Source organism: Taeniopygia guttata, chromosome 3 (assembly GCF_048771995.1).
Source record: "Taeniopygia guttata chromosome 3, bTaeGut7.mat, whole genome shotgun sequence".
In the NCBI taxonomy this organism is placed as follows: Eukaryota; Metazoa; Chordata; class Aves; order Passeriformes; family Estrildidae; genus Taeniopygia; species Taeniopygia guttata.
Window position 1 is genome coordinate 56,364,368 of NC_133027.1, and position 24,250 is coordinate 56,388,617.

The window sequence follows — 24,250 nt, forward strand, 5'->3', positions numbered from 1 at the left end:
CCTTTTCTATAAAAAAAGGCTTGTTTTGCTGGAGGCAGCAGACTTTGTAGGGCTATGGCATGCCAGAGATGCACAGGAATATGAAGCTACTTCATAAGCACAATTTCCAATCTCAGGATGTTTTTCCACAGCAATTCTCTGTTATTAAGTTAATATAGATGTTTTATGCAGAAAGCTTTATGTTCTGAAGACCAGCCATGATGCCACTTAGGCGAGGATGGTTTCTCTCTCAATTAAGTCACAACACCAGGAGCAAAGGTAAACAAAGGTAAGCCTCTTTTTTTTTTTTTTTGCACAGAGAAAAAGGAGAGAATTGGCAGCAGTGGAAATGTTCTCAAACTTCCTCAGACATTTTCCCAGAGAAAGCAGTTCTCAGGGTATTTAAGTGTCAGTGGTGTTGGCTGCTTGGTTACTTTATTGCCCAACTTGTAGCAGTTTTCCTCTATGCATATTTTGCACATGTCCACAAGGAAGAGCATTTATAATTGCGCCCAGAACAGAAAGCAAAGCTCATTTTCTAACTGTGGATGCCAGCTGGCAAGTACAGGGCTTGTTTTCTTTCTAAAACATAGACTTTCTTTTTAGTCTTAGCAGCTACCTCCCACTTCCTCTCAAAATATGTGTTGGATGCTTGGTAAAGATCACTGTGGTGATATTACTGAGGAGAGGAAAAAGGTAGGAGGATGGTCAGGATGATAGCCACAAATTTAGGAAACCTAAATTAAAATCTCTGTCACATATTTCCTGTGTTATCTTTGACAAGTCACTGAGCCACAACAGACTTAGTTTTCCTCAAACTCTGTGCTTCAATTTCACATCTGTCAAACATGAAGCAAACGATTTCTGTAGCATGAGTTTATGTAAATTCTGATTTTGAACTTTCTGAATATTTGCTGTCATGGGGGACACATTGCTTTTTAAACCAGGCTTCTGGAAGGGATAATTAAGATATATAACAAGAGGACTTGCTTTTACCTATTTGTTTATTCTCATAATGAAGCAGCTCAAAAATAAATGCTGTGGAACTGCAGAAGAGGATTTCTTCATCAGGAACAGATGAACAAACCCTTGCAACCATTTTGGGAGAAACTGTTCCTCTGTTGAGTTTTCCAGAAGAGTACGTGTAAAACAATGGTTGAAATAAATTCTTCTGAAAAAATATGGTTTCCTGTTGAGTAATCCAAGGTTTTGTTGTTTCTCAGGAAGCAGAGAGCTGCAGAATTGTAAAAAAAAAAAACCCAAAACAAAAAAGGAATCAACACACTAGTTAGCACAGACCAATGAAGTAACTGTTAACATTACGTGACATGCCTCTGGAAGTATATTTATTGCCCCAAGAATTCCCCAGGGATAGTTTCCTGATTGGTTTTGTTTGTTTTGTGTGATTTAGAATTTTTTTGTATGAGATATAATTTAAAATATATGAGAATGAGAAGTAGTTTATTTTATTTAAATAATTATTTTTCTTTCTTCTTGCCAAGTACCTATCCAAATCTATCAAGAAATTGATAAATAAAAGTCTCAGTCCTGGGCCCACTGAGGTAGGAAAGAAAATGATTGCCTGTAGTCAGAGTTAAGACAGTGGGCTTTTACAAATAACAAGCACTGATGTCAGGGGTCTTTCTGAGTGAATCAGTGCAAGGATCAGCTGGCAAATATGTAATGTAAGTGCATTGCCCTTGTGGGACCTGTTGTCTGTGATCTAGAGCTGAAGGTAAGGGCTACAGAGGCCAGCACCAACAGAGTGTGAGCAGCATAAGAGAACCTGCTCAAAATTTCCCATAGCTTGACACAAGCTCCACAAAATCCTCTGGAAAGAGAAATAATATTTCAAGAGGTCAAGTTAATCTTCAGTTGCTTGCCTGAAAAAAGTAATTCTCAGTTTTGTTAGTGCAGTGCAGCAATGAACCCTTTTGCAGTGGTACACAGCTTCAGAGTGATGCTTATTTCACACCCATCAATGCCACCTGCAAAGTTTTTACTGAGCTACTGCAGTAAGAAAGCTTATGAGAATTATTTTAATCAATAATTTTCTTCTCAAGCCTTAATATTATTAACTTAAAGAAGTCATTAGAATGCTGGCATGAACAGTAGACAACAGTTAAAAGTTTTAATGTATGCAAATGTGGAGAGGAACCCTTTTTCATCTTCTAAGAAACAGAAGGGATTAATCTAAAATGGCATACCTAATTACCCAAATCATGACTTTTTCAGTGAAAAGCAATAAAAATGAGAGCCTGTGATTATTTCTGTATTTCTGAAATAAAATGTTGATGCCATTAGCTAAGAAATAATTCAGTGACAGTTTGAAACAAAGGTCTCCAATAAACTTTCAATATAGATTTTAAGGGTTCGTTACTCTTGGTTTGTTTTATGCCAGTTGAACATTAAAAACAGATTTTCTGAGGCTTAGGAAATATGCATCCTTTACATGAAGGCTAATCCTCAACAAACATGCCTTCAACAATCAGTTGGTTCACTCTATATGTATAGCAAGGAATTCAAGTCTCAGAATCCTCATAAGATACTTATTTTAAAGTACTATAATTTCCCTGCTTATCCTGTACTTGCTTCTCTAATTCAATGAAAAACCGATTATTACACAACCATAAGAAATGTTTCTAATTTGGCTTTTTCCAGATCTCCTCTTAGCAGATAATACTTTCTCACAGATTGCCCCAGTTTAATATAGAAACTGCATAAATAAGGTGTCAGAAAAAAAAAAAAAAGTCAGAAAGAAAAAGTGCACCTCTTTGGTTCCTACAGAGAACAACAACATATGAACAGATACATGTTTTCTGAAAGACAATATTCTACTCTGAGTCTAGTGACAAACTGATTGAGGCCTGAAAGGTTCAGAGTGGCCTTTCCAAAGACAGTAGGCAGATAAAAATTTGTCTGGTGTCATGTCAGGGAAAATGTTCTAGTGCAGATTCATTCAAGGACTCACAGACAATTGCAGCTATTTAAACTGGTTGTGTCAAAAAAAGGCTTGCTACAAATTTTCTTAAAATTTGAAGACAAAAGGAGATTAAAAAATACAGATCTCAATTTTGCAGCTCAGTCAACCTTCTCCATTTTCTAAGTCATGAGTGAAAAGTGCTTTCAGGTAGAAACCCGGTAAAAACATGTGATGTCATCTTAAAATAAAAACTTGCTAGTCCAGCTTAATTTAATTTTGAGTTCTTCCCTTTATTTTAACATATCAAATTAAGATTTGATAACAAAGAATTTAGTCAACAAAACCCTTAGAAGAACAGCTGTCCTTGCCTCATTCTAATTCCAGTCATTTTGTGAGATGGAGTTTTGCCCCTCTCACTCTCATACCAATGTATTACCCATACATTACTGGTCATTTTAATCTCAATTATTTATGCTTTTTCTGAAAATGTGAGATATTTATGTAGAGCAATATATATTTGGCTGCACTTTTATTATTTAAAACATGTTTATATATCAACACCTTCCAGCATAACTTTATAGATATGGCATATTCTTCCTGGCAATTGTAATGCTTTCAATCCCTACTCAGCTATATGTCTAAATAGAGATGGAGGAAATTACTGCTACGTGGTAGAGATCATTGTTTTTCTACTCTCAGCTCTTCTGTGCCACCTACACAGGTATTCAACATGGAAGTAATTATTTTAGTTCTCATTTTCATATCTTTTGATGACTTTAGATATAGATATGTCTTTGTATGTATGTCTCCTGATCCTTGTAGGAGGGAAGACCACAGCATTCTGCACACCACTGTATTGTTAGAAAGGAGTCTGCTTGCAGGGCCACTCTGTGAGTTACCCCAGCAGGGTTTGGTATAATCCATCTGACTGTACTGCCTGTAAAACCTGTTAAGATAGTGGTAGAAAAGTGCCGAGAGGGTAACCCTAGAGCTAAGCTTTCACAGGTATTATTGTAAAGAAATTGCAGAACCTGAAGCTTTTGTAAAGCCACTGAATGAATTCCTGGTTTTCTTTAAGGCAGCAAGGATTTTGCTAGTGATGCTATAGGTATATCTGTTCAGGTGAGATGCAGGGCTCTTACTTCCACCAAACCTTTGGGTACCAACAGGTCTAAAAAAGAGCATTTTTTCTTGTCTAAGGGAATGTAAGAGCTCTGTACAGATTAATGATATGCAGGATGCAGGGTTAGAGAAAAAAGAATAACGAACTAAATTTTTCCCTAAATTATTCGTGGTCATCTTTAGTTATGTTGCAGATCAAGAAAATGACAACATTTTTTGCCCATCAGTTTACTACAGAGGATCACAGGCTTAGCCTACAGTAAACTAACTCACTGCCTTGCTTTATTTTTCCTTTCCTCCCAGAACAGCTCAGACCTGATGTTCTCCAAACCATGGTTACTTCGCAGGGTTTTTTTTTTACCTAAGCCCCTGGGCCCAACAGCAGGTGTAGCACAAGGCTGAGGGTAAGCTTCTGGGCAAAATACTAATCATCAGGCTGGACCTACTTTTCACAGGTGACAAATGTGTGCAAGTGGTGTGTGTACAGCTGCTCATAGGAAGTAGAGGAATAGACCTTTCTTGTAAGCAAGTTGTCCTATTTGCTCTGAATTTGAGACTGATCTTTTATTTTCAAAAGACCAGGTTGCTTCTTGAAAAGGGGCATATGGTTATGTACAGGGCTCATGTGATGATATTAATGATTGATGATTAGTAGAAGGAAATACCAGGCACATGGCCTATTCTGTAGGGGGTCATCAAGCTAGACATGGTAGCTGTATTTCAAGAAAATGCCTAAGGCTTTCTAATAGCATTAAAAGTTTTATGATCTGGAGGAAGGTAATCAAATCTCATGCTTCAGGGCACATGCTGATCTCCACAGGAACCAGGAAGGCATTTCCCACCACAAGAGCTTTATGCAGTTGTCTGGGTGGTTTCCATCCCAGATTGATGGTAAATGGAGCCTGTTGGAAGCAGGACACTTGAACTGCGTGAGTGAACCCCACATACCTGTGTCCCCACGTAGCTCTTAAAGTGCTAAAGATTTTGAATCCTATAGAAATGAATGCGTTATGACAGGAAAGCTCCTGCAAAATACCTTCAAAGTGAAACTCTAGGCCAGCTTTCAGTCTGTTAGGTAGGTGCAGTGCTCATTGAATGCACTCCCAGAACAGAGAACAATACTTGGCAAGCGGCTTCTAGTGAGGAAAAATGATTAATGTCATATGTCAAGTCATCATAAAATAGTGTGGCACTTGTACACAGTGTCTTTTCTCATCTTAGGTATGAGGCTAGTCACTGCATCAAAGCAAAGAAAAGTGTTCACAGGATCGTTTTTGTTCTCCAGCCCCTAATTCAGCGTCATGCCAGCCAACTTCTCTGTATGCCCATCTGATAAAATCTGTGCTCTGTTTTGGTTGCCTCCTGCTACTCTTCTACTTTTAATTGTCTCTGTGGCTTTCTTCTTCCCTTTTTTGTTTTTCTTCTCATTCTCTTCTGCCCAACTGAAGGAAATAATTCGTCAGTTTTTATTGAAATATTTACTTTGATCTGGATAATGTAAAATATTTTAATCTGGAATGAAACATGATGCTACCACTTTGTCATTATAAAAAAAAAGATTTTCTTTTCTCATGAGAACATTTATATAGGCATGTATATATACACATAATTAACAGTAGCGTGGACAAAACCAAATTGCTTCAGCAAGGCAGCATTTACCATCAGTTCAAGCCAAGACTTCTTAGTTTTTCCTGCTTGGAACACAATGTTTAAGAATGTTTTTCTTATGATGTCACAGTCAATGTCCCTTTTGGGTCCAAAGTTAATATTCCTTTTGACACCACAGTCAGTATTTTCCCCTAATAATGCTCTATATTTTTGTCATTATTTTTCACAACCTTGTAAAAATTGTAAAAACTCTTCTTTGATGCAGCCAAAAAAGAGTTTTGAAAAGCTACATCTCAGACACCAAGGTCAAGAAAAGTAATTGGCTTTTCAAATGCTTTGTGAGTTTAATGACGGAAACAACTTGAGTTTTTGTAACATGAAAGCTAGTCTCAGAAAGTGAGACAAAGTAGTCAAATTACTACATCATTTCTTTTTTATTTGCTAGTTAAAAGGGCGGAGACCACCCATCCCCCTGTCCACTGTTCAGTGGAAAATATAGAAGTAGCAATCAAGTAGGTACAAATATAATGCAGACCATAACAGTGTTACTGTTGTCATTCTGCGTGGAAACAGCAGAACAAGATGAAATAATTCAGAGAAAATACTACTGCTAGAGAAAAGCCTCCAATGTTCATGTTGGGATCCAGAAATGCTGGAACAGACACACTCTTAAAACCTGAGGCAAAGCAGCAAAACAAGGAGTAACAACATGTGCCACATAATGGCCACTTGTACCTATTTCTCTAAAGGGGGCCGAAGATGTTTTGATTCGGCTTTACATACCCTTTGAAGCTGTCATAACCTCCTTGTTCTTTCCTAGGGTTTGATACCAAACTTGAGAAATCTGAAGAAGATTCAGACTGTGGATTTTAAGAAGTGGTCTGGGGAAGGAAGAGTGATTAACCTGAAGTGGGAAAACACGAAAGCTGTTATTTGTGATGCAGGTGGGTTGGCCTTGGAGAAAAGAACAAGAACTGTTAGCCTCCTGCAAAAAGAAGGAAATCCAGTAGACAGGTAAGAGAATATGGTCAGAATTTTCCTTAATGGTTTTGCTCTTTGTGAACCAGAATGCTTCAGTACTAGAAAGCAATGGAAGCAGAGATTATGAAAAGCACAGCTGCAGGTATATAGGACACAGCTGCAAACAGCTTCTAGAACTTGCTTTATTTGCTTCTTTGCTTCAGCAGAAGACCACCTTACACTTGGTGAGAGAGAGTAGAAGTGGCCCACAATCATCAGCCAATCAGTCAAACACAACTCTCCTGGGCAGAGTAAGGGAGAATGCACACCCTGCAGTTTTTTCAGCATGTTGGAAGGTAAGAAGAACAGAGTATCTGGGCAGGGACAGAAGCATGCAGATGTGAGAAGGTGAGTTTATTCCACCTAGGACGATTAAGGAGCCAGTTTGTTGCCATTGCAACATCACTTACAAAACACAAGCCCAATCCCTAATGAGCTTATCTTTAAAAATAAGAGAAACCTTTCTTGCCTCAGCATACTTGTTATGTGCTCAGAATGTGCTGTTCTCTTTCCAAAAGCTTTTCATCTTAAAGTGGGTTTCGCCAACTGGTCTGAGACGGAGCTCTGTGAAACAGCATGGCAAAAGAACAAGGCTGCGTGCCATTCAACTTTAATAAGTCATGGGAGAAGATATTGTTTAGCCTTGCAGAATTTATACTCTCAGATTTATAACTGTAAGTAATTAAAAGGAAGCAAGCCATCTTGGACCTGTCTATGCTCCAGTTCTTACAGGGCCCAGTGTCTCATGTCTGGCATGGCTCAAGGGCCTGTGTCCTTTTGAAAGAGTAGGCACTAATTGGTTTGGCTGCTCCTTGCTAGTAGTGCAAGCAGCTCTGTGGGCATTGGGGAGAGTTCATGGGGTCTCCAGGCTGGCTAGGGAAAAAGAACTTTTCCCTTCTTACAAAGCAGACTTTTTGGACTGCTGCCACCACATCGACTCCAGTATTTGGGAACTCTGTACAAAGCTTTGGATCCCAAAGATCTGGGCTGGGCAGTGGGTGCACATGCAGAGCCAACAGAGCTGGGGTTTCATGCTGTCTTTGGGAGGCAGGTGTGACCAGAAGTTGGGAGCAGGTTGGGGAGGCACGCAGAGGTGGCAGATCTCCCTAGGAGTCTGGTCTGGATTGTAAAATTCACTGAGGAGGACCCTGGAGTTCTAGTTCTCATATGACCCAATCTCTATATTCCACTGCATAGTCATTCAGGCCTTCTCACAGGTGTGTGCTGTCTTTGTGACCCACTGTTTGAGTTCTCCATATGATTACAAGTGCACCTATAGCCACCAGACCTGTATACTCATGTGGTCATGAATATTCATTAGCAGTTTTTCTTTTTTTTTGTCATTTTATTTTAAGGGGATAAAAGTTGTAGTGAAAACTTGTGTCACCTTAGAAGGTTTTTTTCAGTCATTTTGACTGAAAAAGCCTGGGGCAGCACACACTATGCCGTTACCTGGATTTTAATAAATTCAGAGACAAATACAAACAACTCCCATTGTTCAAGAGCTGCTCTGTAGCTGAACATATGTGTTGAAGCACAGTGGAAAAAATTCTGACAAAAGTGTCCAGTGTCTAAAGCAGTTTAAATACAGCAATGGCAACAGCCTGGTTGCTGATGCACAATCCTGCCTGCTGTCTTCTGGGGTTTGGATACAACAAAACACCTGGGCTCAGAGCCACAGATCTCAAAATATCAGTATCAGAGCAGAGGACGATTTATTTTTTTTAAGTACTGAACGTAGACATTTGCCCAATAATTTACAGATGTTAAGTATCAAAAGATGTAAGTAGAGATGTAAATATTATTCTCTGGAGGCATGTTGGTTCCTTTTGGCAAATTTGGGACAATAATTAGGAACTGTGGCAAAACTAATTGAAATTCAGAAGAACCACTGAGATAAAACATAAGCCTAGACTAAAAGAGAAGAATATAGTATCAAAAGAAAGAAAGGCTGTCAGTGGTTCATAAGGAGAAAAAGGAAAACCAGGCAGTATCATCATGACAGAAGAAGGTATCTATTGGACATAAACTATTCTACAGGAAAAAAATAAATAAATGATAGAATGAAAGGACGTATTGACACTTAAAGCAGAAACTTTAGTCACAGTGATGGAAACTTTCTTATTAGGGTATAGATCATTGAAGCATTAGTCTGCTAAACTTCTGGCTGAGACCAGTGGACATGATGGTTACTGCCTTTGCCAGTCAGAAAGGGCTAAGCTGTACTGTGGGTGCCATTTGTCACAGGGGATCCACCACCAGCAAGAGTTTATGCCTTTTGCTGGCATATCCTTCCCCAATCATCACTGCCATCTCTGTCTCTGAGGTCTGGAGTAGACAGGATTGATGATGAGCATATACACAACAAGAAAAAGAACAAAGTGAATACTTCTGCCTCCTTCAGGTCTGCTGAAAGGGGTTCACAGTCTTGCTTCTTGCTCAGAGTATTTCAGAAAGCCGCTTCACTGTCCTCCTACAGTAAGGACCCCAACAACTTAACCACAATAACAGATCATTAATAACTTTACTGAAGCTAATGGAACATTAAACACTCTACATATATAATTTAAACCAGTTTCCTGGGTTGAAGAGTCTATCTCCATTGTAATAAGCTCTTTCAGATTCCAAAATAGAGGATTTTCACACAAAGTCCCCACTGAGAATGATCCTGGGAATGTTCAGACCACAGATTTTATCTAGGAATTATTTGGGGGTGCTGGCTGGCAAAGACCTCAAGCATACCTGGGAGCTGTCTAACAGGAACTGTAGAGACAATTGCATTCCAGTGCACAGGACTGTTCTGGTCACTGTGTAATTTACTAACACAGACATAGCCTCACTGTCTAAAGTTGTTTACTCCAGGGAGCTTCTCAACTCCAAGATCTGAATACATGTTTCCTTGCCTCCCAACCATGTTCTGAAGTGAGAGAAAGCCAATTTCATGCTCTTGGGAAGGAGACTTGGGTACACAAGTGAGAAGGATACACACAAGTGACTATCCAGACAACTGTGGGATCAGAGTGCTCTGGCACACATTTCGTCATTGGTCACAGTCACTCTTATAAGGTATTTCTTAATTTTGTGCCAGTCCTAGACCTACTTAATGTTTGTGGCAGCAGGACTATGCATCTATTTATCTTCTGCCCTTTTTCTATTGAAAATGGCTATGTTAGCTCCTGAATTCCTTCCAGAGCATTATCTGGGCATGAACAGTTCTGTAATTAAACCAAACTATTTTAGCTCACAGGAATAACTGAGTGAAATTTATCTGAGAGGAATGATGTATATGATCCCAATGGAAGCCTGGAAAAACTTTATCAGCATGTCAGAATAATTTCACAGCTTAAGTAGACAGGCCTAGAATAGACTTATGAAGTGCATGTGTATTACTAAGAACTTTCCTATATTATTTTCATTGTACTTGCTTAAAAACACCCTGTATGGAAACAAAGAAGATTGTATTTTTAATTGCACATAGGGAAAACACTTAGGAGTTATGTCTTGGGCCCAGAAATGTGACTGCTGCTTGGGCTTCAGAGTTCATCACAACTGCTCGAGTAATGGTAAGTGGAGGTTCATCTTCTGCCATTGCATTCATGATGTGCTTCACACTACTAGAGACTTTAATGGTGTTAAAAGAGGTCAGAAGGGGTTTTGAATCTCAGAACATCTGTCTGTCAAGTCCCACTTCTGGGATCATGACCCCACTTTCAATTATGCTGGCAAGCTTGTGCATAAAAGTAAGGTTGTGACCCTTGTTTATGAACTAGTGGCTTAAAATAAGTTCTGTGAAGAGGGAATAAAAAAACATTTACAAAGCAGTGTATACTTGGAATGCATGTCAAGTGTAGGGTGCTTTCCAAAGAGACAAGACTAGGGTGAGGTCATACAAACATGCAATGCTTTGTATTTCTGTTTAGGTCATTCTTTTTCTCTGTAAAAAGGAAAGAGCTAACTACTCTCAAGGAGGAGAGAACTATTATAGCAACAGGGTTCTGTTTATTAAGTGATTTAGATCTCTGTCCTGAATTTAAATCATCAAAGTGCAGGAGTTACACACCTAGAAGTATATAGTAAAATTTTCCATTGGAAACTGGGAGCACATTTGTTGGAAGTCACAATAGAGTGTATGCTGCAGCAGATTAAGGTATTAGCCAGTCAGAGGATGACTTTGAAAAACAGACAGGACCAGTCCTGAACAAGTCACATGTTATCCTAAGATTTATCAGATATGATATTTTCAGCATAGTATAGAGATGAGTTCAAAGCATCACTGGGCATTTAACCTCTGGTTAAATACATTTTCTAATGCATTTCCTTCAGCAAAGTGAATTTAAACAAAACATGCAGAGAGGATGATTTAAATGGCCAGTGGATGAGAGTTCCATCTTGCAAGGTAGAGACTGAGAGGGACAGTGAAAGAAAGCATGGGTTGCACTCCCCAAGTACATCGGTGAGTAAAGAAAAGCAGGGGAAGGAACACTCTGAGCTTAAAGACTATGTTGCACTGATTTTTTTTTTTTTTTTTTTTTTTTTAATATGACTATGAATCACATTCTGGGTTAGAAACTGAAAGAACTGGCAGTACTGCAAAGTTTTAGCAGACTATGATGAGTCTGGAGCAAGGAACCAAACTGGTTTTAAAACACAGCTTGATGAATGGAATTGTATGGGAAGATGTATATAGTATCAGGAGACAGGGACCAATTATACAGACATTGAACAGGGGACATTACTAGTCCTCAGGAACAAGAATATCCTTCTGCCAGTAGTGTATCCTGGGTATGGTACATCTCCCAAAACTCTCCTTAGCCTGATACTGGAACACTTACAGAAAACTAAGGTGGAGTTAGGTCTGCTTCTCTACAGCAGATTTTCTGATGAAGAGGGCTGTTTTCCATATATGCAGCCAACATTGTGCATTGCTCAATGTCACAACATCGCTTGCAGTTATATGCAATTCTTCTCACTCTACACTGTTTACCACTTCTAAATGTGGGTAGTCAGTCATAATAGCATTCTTATAGTGTTAAGAAATATCTTCCTACCCCACTTGCTCATTTCATTTTATGTGAAACAAATGTGATTTTCCTCAGTTCTTAACTATTTTAATTCCATATATTCTTTTCATGATCAATTAAAATGTTTTCACTGACAAGTTTACACAAATTTCCAAGTAAATCCTTATTCCTTTTCCTCCATCTGTAATTCAGGTGGAAACTTCATAAGGATTACAAAAGGGATTAAAGAGTGACAGATGCTGCCACCTACCTTGTGCAATTTACTAACTTTTCAAACCAGACTTATTCTGGATAAAAAAAAGACAATTCATACTCTAATTCTTTGTAGAAAGTGCAAGCCTATTGTTCACACAGTTCAATTATGCAACAGAGAGCAGACAACACTCTTAGTCTTCCAACAGTCCACAACTGCATTGAAGCTCAGGTCCTGATTGGAATCTAATCACCGGGACTCCAGCCCATCAGCTTCTTCTTTATATATATATGTCTTTTTTAAAAATCAGATCAATAAAGGAAGTTCTTCCAGACCCAGACCAAAGACAATGCCCCTGGAGGAATATGTGACATAGAGAGATGGTGAAATTGAATTGTCCTTTCTGCTAATCATGAGGAACTTGCCCTAATCACCAGGATCTGTAAAGGGCAAGTGCCCTTGCAGTGACTCTGCATAGCTCCCTCAGCATTCATGGGTGTATCCCGTTAAGTGCTATGGAGTTACACTTGTCCAGTTTGTTTAGAAGTTCCCTGATTGGACCCTCAGCCTCCGAGGGTAAGTCTTTGCAGTAGACTTTCCCTGAGTTGCAACGTCAAGAGTCTGGGATTCCTGAAGGCTGCTTTTATCAGTAAAGACCAAACTGAAGAAGGCCCGAACACCATGTACTTTCCTGTGTCTTTTGGCAAAGGGTAGCAGTCCTATCCAGCAATAGATCCACATTTTCTATAGTGTTTTTTTGTTGCCTTCATGTCTCTCATGAGAATGAACTCCAGGTGGGCTTTGGCTTTACAAACCCCATTCCTGAACAATGCAGCAATGTCTCTGTGTTCCCTCTGTGTCACCTCTCCCTGCCCTGACCTCTTATATTTGAGGCTGATCAGGATATTCTTGTTCATCCATTCAGGCCTTCATGATTTCCTTCATTTCAGAATGGGCAGTTCTTGAGACTGGAGGAGGTGATCCTGGAAAGCCTGTACATAGCATCAACACAGTCGAAGAAAACCAGTGAGAAGCACCATGGAGAAGAAAGAAGCCAATGAGCACAGAGCAACAGGCAGCAGCTGTTATGAGCACAATCCAACTTCAAGGACCACCCATGGCTTCACTGCAGGAATTCAGGTGGACTGAATTGACTAAATTGAGCCTGAGGAAGGAGAGGAAAAGATGTTTACTTGAGTGTTTAATTGTTTATATTATCTCTTTTCTGATACCTGGATCAGTGATCAAAAATTTCTCTTAATTGGTAATTTATTAAATTAAGGAAAAGTTGACCAGTTTTTGCCTTTGATGCTGGCAAGTGCAATAAACAAACCTTCATTTCATGGACACCCTTTAGCATATTCTGCTTTGATAAAGTGGAGATGCATAAAAATCTTTGGAAACTACAGGTAAATTCAGATTAAGACTCTTTATCTTGTCTGAGTACTCTGAAGAGGGGAACATATACAAAACTAAAGGAACCTTTGACTACATCAATACTAGGCTGACCCAAAGATAATTAATGCAACCAGTTGATATGCTGGTTTGAATTTACTCCTGTACTTCTGTAATTTCTCAGCTTCCAAACTACATCTGGTTTATATCTGTTTTGGAGCTGTGGAACAGACACACAAAAGGCTGCACCCATCTCTAGCTATTTCCTATTTGTATGTTAAAAAAATACAAATTCTGAAATTGAATAAACAACAACAAAACCAAGAAACAACGTGAGTCTTTTTCTAATAATGTTTCAAAAACTTATTTTATGAGATTCATGACAAGCTTAAGAACTCAAAAGGGCACAGTTGGTCAGAGGACCCTCTACTACATGGCCAAGAAGAGACGCATGTGAAGACATCCCAATACACTAAAGAGTATTCTGTCAGATCCTTACTAACAAAGGACAGGTAACATGTCCCTGTCAGCATGTTGTACTGTCAGAGAGTATTAATTCTGTGCTTAGCATCCTAAACATATGGAATTGTTTAGGATGGTAGGAATTGGAGTGGCAACACCTTCTAGGGGTAGGCTAAACTTTTTTCTCCTATTGGAGCAAGATCCAATAGGGCGGCCCAGGAACACTCCTGTTTCCTTTTGGCTGGTTCTCTTGCCTTTTTGGCTTTTTTCTCCCTAGGTGTGAGGGTGGATGAGAACTTGCTGAGTTGGCTTTGAAAATGTAAAATGTGAAGAAAGGGAAATTAGACCCTGGCTGTGGTTTAAATTGAAATGGAGATAAATGTCCAGCACTTTCAAGTGTAATGGGTGTGTACACATTTTGGGAGCAGTTCTGAAAGTTTGATGTAAGTCAGTCTGCTTGTGTAATTCTACCATACTTTGTCCAGATTCCTGTCTGCAGCTATGTTTATTTTAGAAAATGTCTCTTCTAGTATTAAAACAAAAATCAAAACAAAAGTTTCGTTGTTCTAGCACAGTTCACAGCAAAATCAGGATTAGAATTCTGCTTCTTATAAACAAAGGTCTGTTAGCTGCCACACTGACTAAGCCACTTCATCCATTGTTACTCTCTGAACTCTTAAGTGGTCTTAGAGTTTTACTTACTACCACAAAACAGTGTATGGAAGCAAAGGCCCTTTAGAAGGCTGTGAGGCTTCTAGAGTGACTAGGTGATTTCTGATTACAAATGAAGGTGGGAATTGTGTCCCAATGGGTGCTTCTAATCTTCATGCTGAGGCTGCTGCAGAGTCCCATGGCTCCTACTAGAAGCAGAAGAAGATCTGCTAGATGCATTTTCAGCGCATATGGTGAAGAGTATTTCTTGTTGCCATGTATCTCATTTGTATGTGGGACAGTTATCACGATTGAGAGATGATTTTCACTTAATAATCCCTTCCTCTGCAATTGCACTGAACTTGAAACCAGAGCAGTTTTTTACAGTTCCCGTTGAGATCCAGAAGGAGTTCTGTGGTACTAGTGAAAGAAAATATATCTCCAGCATTATTTGTTTTAATGTCAAGGGGATGGATTGCTCTAGCAACTGACTCAGGAAGCACTGAAAAGGATGGAGTAATCTAGAAAATACTATAATAATGGCCTGTTTTACAGAACCCTGAGCAATGTTGAGTATCACTTTGTCCTGGATACTTACTCTATTCATAGCAAATATGTTATTGTAGTAAGTTTCCTTCTGGACAGCTTTGTCTTGTGAGTAGATATCTGCCAAACTTGCCTGAAGACAGGGCCTGACCTGTGTGTCCTCAAAGTTTATAATCTTGGAGGTTGCAAGTCTTTCAGATACATCGGTTTTACCCTGCAAAAACAAGCCAAAAAAAATAGCACTCTAAAAATAGCACTGTCTTTTGGCTCTGTGAATGCTTTAGGTAAGACGTTCTTAAAACTTAAAATAATTAATAAATTACTTTGCAGAAACAAGCTGCAAAGCTGAAGAGGATTATAATTGTCTTCATTTTTTATTTGTCATTCTTTACTCCTTTTAAGGTCAAATCCTGGCCACGTTTTTTAATAACCAATGGTTTGGGTAGATTTTTTTTTTTGGGTTTTGTTTTGTTTTTTTTTGTCCTAAGGTCTTGGATGATAAAGTTTCTGCCCAGGAACTCTGAATAGAACAGAATCAATTTGAGTTAGGTGCTTACTGTATAGAGGGATGAAATGTATCTCCAAAGAGATAATATTCAAATAAATGTATCCTCCTCCTCTTAAGTAAAGTTCCCTGTCTCACCTATCAGTTACAGCTGCAGTTGAACTGAAAAATCTGGTACCTTGCTTCATTGAAAGAATCTGATGAAACATTAATACTTCCTGCAGCATGAACAAAACAAGTGTTCCATTATTGGACCAAAACGTTTTTTTTGCCTGGGGATATTCTGTCATCCTTCTCATCATGACACTGAGTCTGTGAAAATGCACTTTTGATACATATGTGCTATGCACATGTTTTGCAAGTTAGGAAATGTGAACTGTCCACTGGGAGGTGAATTGTTTTGTCAGCTGAATAACCCTGGGAATAAAACAGAGGGCAAAAATCTACAAAAGAATTTAAGACTGTAACTCTTTTTTAGGCACCAATGCTCACCATGAAACAGATGAATGATAGGAACCTAAATATGTATGTGGATCTTGGCCTATATTTTGTTGAGCCTTGTCCAGTGCTTTTTCTTGATGACATCTCTTTCTCTAATCATCTCCATGTTTTCTGGAGTCATGGTTTATGGCTATTGCACACCTTGCACACCTTGCAATACAAGAATGAAGGATGATAATTCTTTCTGGGCTTTGAGATTCCATGTTGGTAATGTGAAGTCTGACGCACCTCGCAGTTTCTATGAGAGGGCCATCAGTGTACTGGCTTTGAAGATGCCCTTGTAATGGTTCTTATGTGAACTTGGCTGCCTGTCAGCAGCATGACTGCACAGTTTTGGTAAGCTTGGAAAGCTCCTTTAAAGGCTCGCAAAAGGGAAAGGCCTCATTTCAGCACATTTTTACCAGTGACATAATCCTCTCTTAATATTTTTGTATATAAAGCATCATGTAATTTCCCAGATCAAGAAACTCATTCCCAAAGAATGTATGCCTCTGACTCTGGGAGAGAGTGTTTTTAAACAAAAAATTGTTGTTGCTGTTGAACAGCTTTCCTGGGTGTCTCATTCTTTAGCTGATCCACATTCTTTCCCAGTGAGCAAGAAGATGATAAGGCACTAGTGCCTATTTATAACTTGCAGGAAGAAATGCTTGTTTAATGATGCAGTACTTGGTGAAGGGAAATGAGAGAAAAAGCAGCCCTGTCCTAAACACTTGCCCTGAGTTCTGTTGTAGGTTCCTCTCTGTTGGCATCCTTGCTCGTCTGTGGAGAGTACCATGTGCGACTTGGCCTTTGAGAGCAAAATAAAACTACGTGTTCAGAACTGTGCAAAATGAGTCACCAGAAAACCATGTGTTCTTTCATCTCCTCACAGTTTTGTGTTTGAATTCTGTTTCTCTGAGAATGGCTATTTATATAATGGTAGTACTTAGAGGCCTTGATCCAAAGTGAAGCCTATTTTGCTAAGCTGTGTGCTAATACATGGTGAGAGACAAGGCTCTGCCCTTAAAAGTCAGTGATCAAAGAGACCTTGACACTAAGAGATAGGACAGGAAATGGGTATGATGTGACTGTCCAAAAATTATGTCACAGTTCTATCACTTGCATACTGAAATATCATTTACTTTTCATCTTCTCCCTCCAAACAGTTAAGAATTAGGTAGAAGGTAAAATGAAGCTCCAGAGGCAAGAATTCGACTTCAGTGAATAACTCTGGTCATCGCTTACTACTCCTTGTTTGTTGCCTTGAGCTGGATGAGAAAAAGCAGGATCTTGGTTCTGTTTTCTACAGATGCCCTCACCACAGTGGTATGAAGATGGCAATTTTCCAGCCTTGTTGATTTTGTGACTCAACTCTTTTACTTTCACTTTAAATCTCCCACATTGAATATATATGACATCAGAAATTAATTGTCATCAGCTCAGAGGTAGCCTCCATACAGAACAGCTTTCTTTTTAACATCCTGTTCAGATGGGATTGTGTGAGAATTGACAAGGAATGTCCTTTTTGCCAGGCTGGTAGTCCAGGGTGCTTGTTTTCTAATCTGGCAGGGAATGGATTGTTTATTTTATTCTTTTTCTAAGAGGTGGGAAAAGCTCAGTATTAGGAAAGGAATGTTAGGACCAGACAGCACAGCTTTAGCAAATTTTCAATGAACATGACATTTTTCTTTCTGTGAGGTCTATATCCATATTGTTTCACTCAGCAGAAGAAAAAGCAAGGCACCACTTCACCTACACAGGCTGTCTTCTTGGATGTCATTTTGCGGTGTGTCTGGTGTGCTAATATCTCTTGTAGAAAAGATTTGTGAAGTATGATTTGAATAAAACCAATCATTTTCTAAAGATATCAGAGTTCTACTGGAATCACTTCAAAGTGTATTGACTACATCAGTGGCTGACACCATTTTTAAAGAGGTTGATAGGATGATGTTTTAATTCCCCACATATTTAGTCAAATTACTCTTTACTGCAATAAGTTTTTGTTATGAGCTTTAATTAGGGAAAGTCAGTCTCTGCATACACCTGTAAATATTTGAGCTAGAAAAATTCGAGGAAACTACAGCCCCATTTTAAAAATATATTAATTAATTTATGACATTTGTTTATTATTATCCTGAGTCATGAGCAATACTGCTCTGGAAATTTAAGCATGTGATAGACAAAAGGAACTTCCTGAATGCCTGGGCAAACTGTAATGGAAAAGTGAGCTGTAAACCCCCTAATACTTTTACTAAAAATACCTTTTTGAAATGATGTCTGCATTGTGCATAGGAGACGCTGTCCTAGACTATCAAAACACTGTGGATAATATTGTCAGGCTAGGTCAAAAGGGGGTGATTATTCCAGAAATTTAGGGTCTCTTTAAGAGAAGATGACAGACCTGGATAAGACTGGTTGCAGGTATGTTCAATTGCTTTGACTATCTCAACCCTACAGCAGCTTGAATTTTGTCGTTTTTCTCAGGCATCATATCAAAAGAGAGATTTCAGTAGGGATTCAAAGATGACCTGTAAAATCACTTTGTTTTTGAGACTGCATCTGAAATCTGAAATATGGGGTGTTAAGTGACTGTAAGAGATGGAAGTCAACTATCAGTATAGGTGAAATAGGAAGAGATATAGGAACTAAGTATTGAGGAGCCTGAAGCTTTCCTCTGACATGAGAGAGTGAAAAAAAATAGTTTAATTCCAAGAAAAAAGTGACAGTAGCCTAAGAGATGGATTAGGAAAATTATTATTGTACTATCTGGATGTCTAGGAGAAGAATAACCTTGTATGAATAAAAGCAGAGGAAAAAAACAGATATATAAGGTGGCATGGCTGGGCAGCACATTTATCTCATGGAAGAGCAGCTCTTTTCATCCTTTTCCTGCAGAAGTGAGAGAGGCTTAATGCTGAGGAACTGTCTTGCCAAACAAGTGCTCCGTGCAACTGTGACTTGTAAAATGGGGGTTTCTTTGGCTGTGAGAAGTCAAAGCTCCTACTTACTCCCTATAAAATTACCCTCCTCTTCTATTGAATCTGTCTAAATAGAAAACACAGAGGAAATATTAATCTGTGTTCTGTTTTCCTTTACTGCAGGGTATGAATGTCCAGAAAAGCAGGAGGTGACACAGGTGTGAGGGACCGATGACAGAGCTCTTCCCACAGCTCCTGAAGTGGCCAGACAATGCCCAGGCTTGTTCCACAGCAGTGAATCCCTCTGCCTGGCATACATTCACTTTGTATAATGCAAGATGAATGAAGCAAACCAGATTACTTGGCCTTGAAATGCTGCAGTTGTGAACAAATTGTCCAGAATAAAAATATTCAAAAGACGCAAACCTCACAATCCTCCTCACAAGCCTCTGGATTTTCCTTTCTCCATGCTGAATCCATTAATTTAGATATTTTGAACATGGGTTAGGGTAGGCCTTAAATCTGCAGGTACTGACTGCCACCAGTTCATGCAACCACTCCATGGGTGGGATTTAAAAATAATACTTTGAGGTGGCCCACAACAGAATTCCATTTTCTTTGTGTAATTCATTGGCAAAAGCATGGAATTTTCTTTTCCCCACTCACATTAATGAAGCAGGCCAGGCTGTAGCAGATAGCTGATGTCCCCAGAGTTTGGAAAGCATATACTTAAATGAAAATATAATGCAGCCTTCTTACAAATTGTGAGATTGGACAGTCTGGAACCATCTGACATTCCACTTCTGAGTCATCGTGGGTAGAGACAATATTGTTCTTTTTGTAAGAGTACTACCCTCTAACTGCGACCACTACAGAACAGAAAGACCCTTCTTGAGTTTTATTCAAGTTTCCAAGTGCATGTGAAAAAATAAATGCTGTTTCCAATGCAAGATCAAATATTCACAACTATTACATCCTTAAAACACACCCTATGTCTGCTTGTACTAGTATGGGCAATAAAATGCTGTGCATCTCTGCCCTACCTCCAGAAACTTGAAATAGATTGTGCACGATTAAATTCAAAGTAGACTGTAGTGAAAACAAACAAACAAAAAGGTCTGGAGAGATTGAAAACAGTGCAGAGTGAAGTTGCATGCCAAATAAATTTCCCCTGAGTTGCCTTTGATGGCCCAAGTGAGGACCCCTAATTTAGGTAACCCGACTACTTCTTTTGGTAAAAACTTGAGATCAACTCCAGTAATTGGTGCTCCAGTCTAGAAAATCCTGGTGGTAACTCTCAGTTTTTCTGTTGTTCTGTAGTAACTCACTGCAGCAATATTGTATAAGATGCATATATTTTTTCATTGAACAAAAGAAGCATTTAATTTTTCATTTCATTCATTGCTACTATTGCAGATCTTCAGAACATTTCAAAGAGATTGGATTGTTCCAATCAACCCAGCTCAACTTCTTACCTTGGATCAAATGAGGAACTTGGTAGTCTTCTCTCAACATTTGTTTTGGCTGTTCCACAGGCTGACAGAATAGATGATAGGCAGTTTCTGCTCAGAATATTTCCTTACCAGTTTTCTAAAGGTGTGATGGAGCTGTCTGGGAAACCTAAGATGAAGATTGCTGTCACATCTCAGTGATACTCAGTAAAAGTCAAGAATGTACTCAGTTTAAAATTTGTGTTTAAGTGTTGATGGAAACAGGACATAAGCGTATGTATAGTGTTTGTCTGAATAAAGCCATGTCTTTGAAAGTGTAGCCAAGGTGACTGCTCAGACCAGGATCCTGCATTTAAAACTAACTAATATTTTTCTTAGTCCAGAAACACTAATTTCTGTCATGATTAGAGCTAGGCAGAGAAATACTCCATTGCAACATCAGCTCCTCTGGTATCAGTTGACCAGTCAGAATGGAAAAGACATCAGCCATTTGGAAATGCTTCTGGCTGAAGCTAAGCAGGCCAGGCTGCCTGCAGGCCTCTTTCCTGCTCCCCTACTTGGCTTCTTGTGCTTTGGTGGCTCTTCTGCTGATTATTCAGTTTCACAAGACTTTCTAATGAGACTGTAGTCAGATATGGAAATGGCAAAATCCACTGTGGGAGAGAATTGCTGTTCTTTCTCCACACCATTTTCTGGTGTACTTAAATTTCTGTAATTTAGTGAAATTTAGTCAGGCTATAACTTCCTAATGTAGAGATATTTTTAATAATTAATTTTCCTTATAGTCTATTACCTCATGGACTATTGAAGCCAACACACATGCCAGTATTGATGGGATAGGAACTGATGACAAGATAAGTGTGCCTCAGAAATATGATAGTCTTTGGGCATAAAATAGATTGAATTTTGCTTCACTGAGTAAGAAAATTAACATTGGTCATGCATGACATGTAATTCAGTTTTCAGGGTCTTTCCAAAGGAACTCTGTGCTTTCACTGCACAGTGAAATCTGATTTCAGAAAATAATTATCTGTACCAACCTGCGGAGTGTGGACAAAGCACTCCCTGTTTTGGATGCATTTCCAGATTGTACTAAATCTCTGGGGAATCACTCTTAATTTTGGCATATTTTTTAAAAAGTTATTTTAATTACCTAGTAAAATACACAGCCTTTCAGTGTTTTTTTTTTTCAATAATCTGATGAAGCTGTAATTTTTCCACCGTGGTACATCATAATCAGAATTTTTTTTTTTTTTTTTTTGGTAAGTGTTAAAAATTACATTAATTTTCCAAGAAGACCATTAAAAAAAATAAATTAGCCCTTTCCCTCTGGCAACATCTTTCCTATTTCTCTATAGAAGCAATTGCAATATTATGAAGGAAAATTCCAGAAATCATGTGTGAGAAAACAGTAGTGCACTAATCAAAGTATTGTAAAGTAAATAGTGAGGTGGTCAAAGAAGTCTGCCTGGGTCTAATGAGTAAGAAATACCTGTTTAGACTGTGACTACATATTGGATTGCGAGACTGTGTCTCACTGAGGAATAAACATAGCTTTGATATCCTGATTATTTTCCTCAGGCTTTTGTATTACAACCATTGTTTTACTGATGAAAATGGAAAAATTCTTCTGTGTCCGGGATCACTCGAACAGTTACCTTCAGCCTCTGGCAAGCCCAAGCACAGGTGTAATAGAGGATCTGCAGAAATGACAGAGGCTCTTTAAGGATATGCTGAGCAGTACAAAAGAAATGTAAGGTTTGAGCAGCTCCTCCTTTCCTCACATTTTCCTTTGTTTATGAAAGCACTGAAACCTCTGAAACGTGGTTGTCACTCCGTGGAAGGCAGTGCCCTAGGTCAGTATTGTCACAGGTCTTTCATATTGTCAAACTAAAACTTTGGTTTGGCACAAGAATACAGGCTAAAGAAAAGAAAGTGGCCATCAAACAAGCAAAGGTAATGCAACTCTACTCCATTTTCAGATATTAGGATGAAGAAAAATATTTTCCTATCCTAGATGGATTATTCTGTATTTCAGCACTTTTAGTTCCTTTTTTAGCTGCTTAGAAGACCTTGCTTGAAAAGGTACTTGGCAAACACGAACCTTTGTGAAGAGACCATATTTCATTCTGGCCTTGGATCAGACTTACTCTGCAGAAGTTTATTTTCCTGTCTGAAATGGATTTCCTATTGTTTTTGACAAGGGTGGGAACTAGATCTGGCTACCTTTGTCCATCAGGCTTCTATCCCATGGCTTGATTATTTTACTGGGTGTTTTTAGTGTTTATTAATCTTCAAAATTCAAGAAGGGCAAGGAAACCAGAGTTGCACAGTTTGAAGAGCTGTAGTTAAATATAGAATTCGTACTTCTGCCATCCTTCTATTTTATCCTTTGCTTTAGGGATCCAATGGCCAGATTTCGAAATAACATTTAGAATTTCCCTTTCACTTCTAATAGGAAAGTGTTTTCCTGTACCTAAGAGATCCGCTTCTGGAAAGACATAAAAGAGGCCACAGTTTATCTTCAGGATCTCAGCCATCATTTTAAGCAAACAAACTGAAGAAAAAGCATATTTAAAAAAATTATTTGGAGACTACAGCAGTGAATATTGTAATACCTTGCTTTTAAACATCCAGGCTGCCTGTGGGTTGCATAGAAGCTGTCACGCTGGGTCAAGGACAAGCACCTTCCCATGCAGGGAGTGTCTTTGCCAGTGTCATGGCAGTAGGGACCTGCTGTGTGCTGGGGCAGCTTTTCAAAAGAAACTGTTTATTCCCACTGCTTTTTCTGTCAATATAGCAGTGAACTAGGTATGATTTTTGCATGTCCCATTGTTCAAGAAGAGGGACAGTCTGCTTTATGGATACTTGCTGCACCCATGTGTGAGTTAGGCATCAAGTTCATGGGATCGTAGGGTAATTCAGGTTGGAAAGGACTTCTGACATGTGAAGAAACAAATATAAGACACACTGTGATTTTTTATGTTATGAAAAGATGTACATAGGATTTAGTTCATACTAGGGTTGGTTGATGGCTAAATGAGATTTCTAGGACCATGTTTCTATTATTTTGATACAAAAAATTCCCATAGGAGCTAATTTTTCCTGGAGTGGTTTCTTAGACTGGTGATACAGGGGTTCCCAAAACTGAGTTCTGATCTTTAGAAACTTCATTGTAATTTTTCCCTCACATTCTGTCAAGGTGGTGACATGAAATAAGAGCTGAAGAAGCTACAGACTTTGGACAAACTTGTGATGTATAAAATGTTATAACAAGTTTCCATACAAATGGTTGTTTGGGATGTTTTTCTACTAAAACATAAATGTGTCAGGCACCCTTGTGTAGCCATGGGTCGGTCTGGTAGCCACTAGTGGGAATTTTGCTGTGTATCCTCATGCTTGCAGGCACAAGAGTGTAGGAACTAGGAGTGATCATAAAGATACAAGGGACTTTAAGATGCAACAGCTTTTTTTTTTCCTGTTTTCAAATGTCATAAAAATAAATATTAGCATCTTGTTGGTATTACATAAATTATGAATTACCTATACTCTTCTTGCTTTATCTGAGGCTGTTTTACTCAAATCTCATATATTAAATGGGTTCATATATGTTGGCAGACACATGTGAAAAGACTACAAACACAGAACAAAACAGCAGCTTTGTGATGTGAATTGTACAGCTAATTTGTAGGATGCTAGCTTTAGTTATTCATTTTAATGCTGAAAATATATGTTTGCTTAAGACTTTTAAGGTCAGAAGATTATATGGGCTTTCAAAACCGTGGAAAACCTTGCACTACAAGACAGTCATTTCACCCAGAGAGCAGACATAAAAAACTCTAAAAGCACAGAAAACAGGTAGGAAATTAATAGTTCAGAAGAACAGTCATATTTGTGGAGTATTTTGCCTGATTTATACAAAGGAAGTTAATACTTTCATAAAAATGCCCTTCAAAACCAGACTCAACAGAACTTG

General features: G+C 38.7%; 1 long non-coding RNA gene across 11 annotated transcripts in view; it reads left to right on the plus strand.

Annotated features, from left to right (window-relative positions):
- The window catches only part of LOC115494330 (uncharacterized), a 49,624-nt gene extending 30,376 nt beyond the window's left edge, over positions 1-19,248 (plus strand). For 4 of the 11 annotated variants that reach the window (XR_012055042.1, XR_012055049.1, XR_012055046.1 and 1 more), the window contains 4 exons: positions 6,453-6,646; positions 6,820-9,718; positions 10,131-10,215; positions 12,817-13,581. This is a non-coding gene — a long non-coding RNA (uncharacterized lncRNA). Of the gene's footprint in view, positions 1-6,452; positions 6,647-6,816; positions 9,719-10,130; positions 10,216-12,816; positions 13,582-17,071; positions 17,232-19,006 lie in introns of those variants that run through there. The other 7 variants (XR_012055048.1, XR_012055051.1, XR_012055043.1 and 4 more) reach the window with 7 other exon arrangements.
- Positions 19,249-24,250: the final 5,002 nt, after the last annotated feature.